This window comes from Poeciliopsis prolifica, unplaced genomic scaffold, assembly GCF_027474105.1.
Source record: "Poeciliopsis prolifica strain line A6 unplaced genomic scaffold, Auburn_PproV2 SCAFFOLD237, whole genome shotgun sequence".
Classification (NCBI taxonomy): Eukaryota; Metazoa; Chordata; class Actinopteri; order Cyprinodontiformes; family Poeciliidae; genus Poeciliopsis; species Poeciliopsis prolifica.
The window spans coordinates 40,004-44,201 of NW_026562612.1; the positions used below are offsets into that span (position 1 = coordinate 40,004).

General features: G+C 39.9%; 1 pseudogene; it reads right to left on the reverse strand.

Moving 5' to 3' along the window:
- Positions 1-316: 316 nt before the first annotated feature.
- On the reverse strand, positions 317-2,058 carry LOC129357329 (nuclear factor 7, ovary-like; annotated as a pseudogene).
- Between the last annotated feature and the right edge of the window lie 2,140 nt (positions 2,059-4,198).

Genomic DNA, 4,198 nt, shown 5'->3' on the forward strand with positions numbered 1-4,198 from the left:
AAGCTCTGATGAACCAAAGTGTTTGGAACTGAACTGAACAGAAAGTCTCTAGACCAGATTAAAATCTGCTGGGATTAACCATGGACAACGTGGACTTGGATTATTATCACAGGATTTTCTGGTATTTACTGGATCATAAAAGTGATGATAGAAAAGTATAAAACACAGCATTGATCAGGGGAATAGTCAAAGCAACACTAATAAACACTTAGCAGGAAGTGAAAAGGTCATTTCAGATTCATTCAGTAGTTCAGTTTTATCACTCAGCAGCTAAAATAGACGCATTAATTAAACATGTTGACATTAATTTGCTGTCATGGAATCAATAGTTGGAAAGTCAGAGATGAAGAGTCTCCAGATGATCAGATCATCTCCAGTTTCCTCTTTAAAACTCACAGTTTCAATCTGATCACTAAGTTTTGATTTGGATCATCAGAGCTGCTGCTGATCACTGAGATCTTCATCGGTTCAATCTTTAAGGTTTTAATAGTGCGGAAATATGGAAACATCTTGTGAGTGAAGGTGTGTGTGAAGGTGTGTATGTGTGTGTTAGTATCCAGATCAGAGAAGGACAGCTTTCCTCTGTCCCAGTCCAGATTCACTCTGATCCTCTGGAGATTCTTCTGGACTGAGAGACAAGTGGAAGGAGCTGGAGGAGAACGTGCTGAATATTTACCTTCATAGAACAATATACAACAATCCAGACTCTATGAATCCTTTCCTCTGAACAGATTCTTCTAACACACCAAGTCTCCAGACTGAACTGTCTCCAACATCAACATCCCAGCTGTGGTTCCCTGAGTTAAAACCATCAGAACTCAGAACAGACCAGTAATAATCAAATCTCTCTGGATTATCAGGAAGCTGCAGTTTCTCTCCTCTAGTCAAATTGATCAGATCTTCAGACAGATGGAGTTTTGGATGAGCCGTGTTTGGGTCCAGAACCAGAGGAGTGTAGGTCACCACGGTCTCCATGTGCTCCAGATGTTGAAGGCCAGGTTGCCCAGATGTTTGGCCTGGTCTATCAGAGCTCCTGAGGGCAGCTGTGGATCCTCCAGCAGGGGGCAGCGCTGGACTCTTTCCACTGCAGCCTTGTAGTTGTGCAGGAATGAGACGTCTTCAGCTCTCATCTCCTCCTCTGTGGCTCTGACGTGTCTGAAAGAGCTGCTATCTCTCTGCTCAGAGCCTCCATCTTCTCCTTCATCATCCCTCTCTTCTGCTCCTCTTCCTCCCTCAGTGCAGCCAGCCTGGCCTCCTCTTCCTCTGCTAGAAACTGATGAAGCTGCTTAAACTGCTCCATAATCTGCCTCTCTGTGTGTCGGGCCTGGACCTTCAGGTGTTCTGCTGTCTGATCAAACTCCTCCTGAACTTTCTTCCTGAGCTCCAGCTTCTTCTTTAAAGGCTCCAGAGTTTCCTGAAGCTTCTTCTTGTGTTGCTGAGCAGCTTCATTGATGGGTTTAAATCTGTGGCTAATGTGTAAATCTGAATGACTGCAGACGACACACACTGGCTGCTGATGTTCCAGACAGAAGAGTTTGAGTTTCTCAGAGTGCAGACTGCAGAGATCCTCTGAAGCTCTCTGCTCTCTCTGCTGTAAGAAAGTCTCACACAGATTCTTCAGAGCCAGATTTAAAGGTGGATAACCTTTAGAAGATCTCCTTTTACAAACTGGACACTCTCTTCCTGGTTTCTCTCTCCAGTATTTCTGCAGACACTCCTTACAGAAGCTGTGGCTGCATGACAGAAGAACCGGATCCTTAAATATCTCCAGACAGACCGGACAGCAGAGATCATCGTCTGATCTGGAAGCCATTTTGTCTCAGAGTGAAGCTGAAACCACAGCAGACAGAACGTCAAACCAGGAAGTCAGTTTCTCTCCTGTAGAAACTTTCTGAACTTACTTTCACTTTGATCTGCTTGTTGTTCCTCCTGCAGCAGTCTGTGTTCCAGTGTCTAGTTGCTCACTTCTCTCTCTGTTCTCCTTGTTCAGTTTGATTTCAGTCGGAGACGAAGGCAGGTGTCAGAGTTCATCCTCAGGGTGTTTACTCAATCAGTTTTTCTCTCAACTGTTTCCTGCTCATTTTTTCCAAGACTTCCTGTTTGAATTCCAGTCTGGAGGCAGAGATGTGGCGCCCTCTAGAGGATTTTCTGTACATCTCTAGTTTCAGGAAAACAACAGTACTGGTGATGATGGTAGTTTTTGGTGTTGAGTGAAATTCTCCTGGCAAAAAAAAAAAAAAAAGTTTTTCAATCAAAAATGTTTTGACACAAATTTGATCCATTCTTTGACTTTTTTTTATTTCAAACTTTAAATTCAAATACTGTGAATGAAAACCAAAATAAAATATATCAGATAATAATAAATAAAAATAAAATCCACAGCAGTAGAAGAAATTCCCACTATTGATAGCTGATGATTGTCCTCCACCAAAGCTGGCAAACAGCAACACAGACATTACTCTCTATTAAAGCCGACTGACTGGTTGCTAGTTGAACATCTGAGAAAAAGAGTCAAACTGTTGATTCACTTATTTCATACTGATTTAGTGGCTTCTAATATTTTGGTTCAGATGATTTCTGTTTTGTTGCCATAGATTGATTCAATAACATTTGTGTTATGAGATTTCCAGTCTCTTGGTGCCATTTTATAGCACAATCAATAATTATATCACTAGTTTTGAAAAGCTTTTTACATTAGATATGAATAAAAATAAATTTGCTTTTCTTATTTTGTTCTTTAAATTGTGCCTTTGTCTCTTTAAGAACCTGCTGCTCTTTCCAACTCCACCTTCAGAAAATCACCCCAACATGGCTCCTCTATTAACCCTTTAGCAACATTTTTACCAGCGTTGAAATGAGAATTAGCTCCTATAATGAGCTCAGCGGATACAAAGCTCCACCAGGTGTTTGCTAACTGCTGTATGTAGATAAACTCTGTCTAGATTTATTTTTCTGTTAATATATTGAGACAAAATAGTGTTTCTGGGAAATTGGAGTAGATAATTTTTACTTCAAGATGCTAAAAGCCAAATCCAAAAATAATCATCATGATGTTCAGGTAGAATATCAACATCTACAGTAAAATGGCTCCCTTCCTTTCTAAGAAGCACATCAGTCTGGATCTGCATCAAAATCCACCAGTTTGCATAATTAGTAAACACATTCACAGTAATGCTATTAGTTCTTCATCAATAATAAAAACATCACTGTACTTCTGGATATTAATGATCAATATCAATTTCCTTGCTGATCAATACTGAATAAAATTGATGCTGTATTCAGATTCAACAGCTGCGATTCAAATCTTGGATCCCTTAAAATAATTCATCAATCTAATGTATTCATGTTAAACTCAGAAGTACATTGAGGCGTCATTATCCAGGATATTTTTATCGTTTTAATAGTTTTCCAAGAACACAGACACACAGTGAACAGTTTGACTCCCTCTAACTAAAGTTACAGAGCCACTAATGTGACGAGAAGCAGTTGATACAAAGCAAAAAAGAAAAGGTAATTACTTTAACTATACAGTTGGTGTCAGGCTCCGATGAATGATCCATTTCTTCCAGCATCTGTTGTATTTATAAGTAGCAAGTCTTAATGAAAAGGTCAGTCTCTCCATTCTGTGAATTTCCTCAATTATGTCCTTCCAGTCCGAACATGATGGTGGTTCCACATCAAGCCACCTGCGAGTTACAGCTTTCTTTGCAGCTGCTAATAGCATCAACAGGTGATTTCTATCAGACGTCTTCAGTTCCTGGGTAAATTACCAGGAAAACCACAGGAAACCCACAGCGTCAATTTAAGCCCATTTTAATAAGGATTTCTTTCATGACTTCTGACCAGTAGGGGGCGATCTTAATACATTCCCAGAAACATGAAAATGTCCTGCAGACACATTCCCACAGTTCCTCCAGCATTTTGCCTTTTCAGCGTCGTTACAATGTTTGCTTTTCATATCAGGTGCAACAAAAACTCATCATGAATTTCCAGGAAAATTCCTTCCAGGCTGGAACTCGAGGTGTGAATCACAGAATTGCATATATTTAACCAAACATCATCAGTTATCCATATTTTGGCTTCTTTTCCCCATTTAACCTGAAGATATGTTGTTACATTTCCTCTCTGCTTGTAGACATGAGTATAGTTTGGATATTGTGTTTTGGGAGGTTTTCTGTTGCTTGAGTCTAAAAGGATT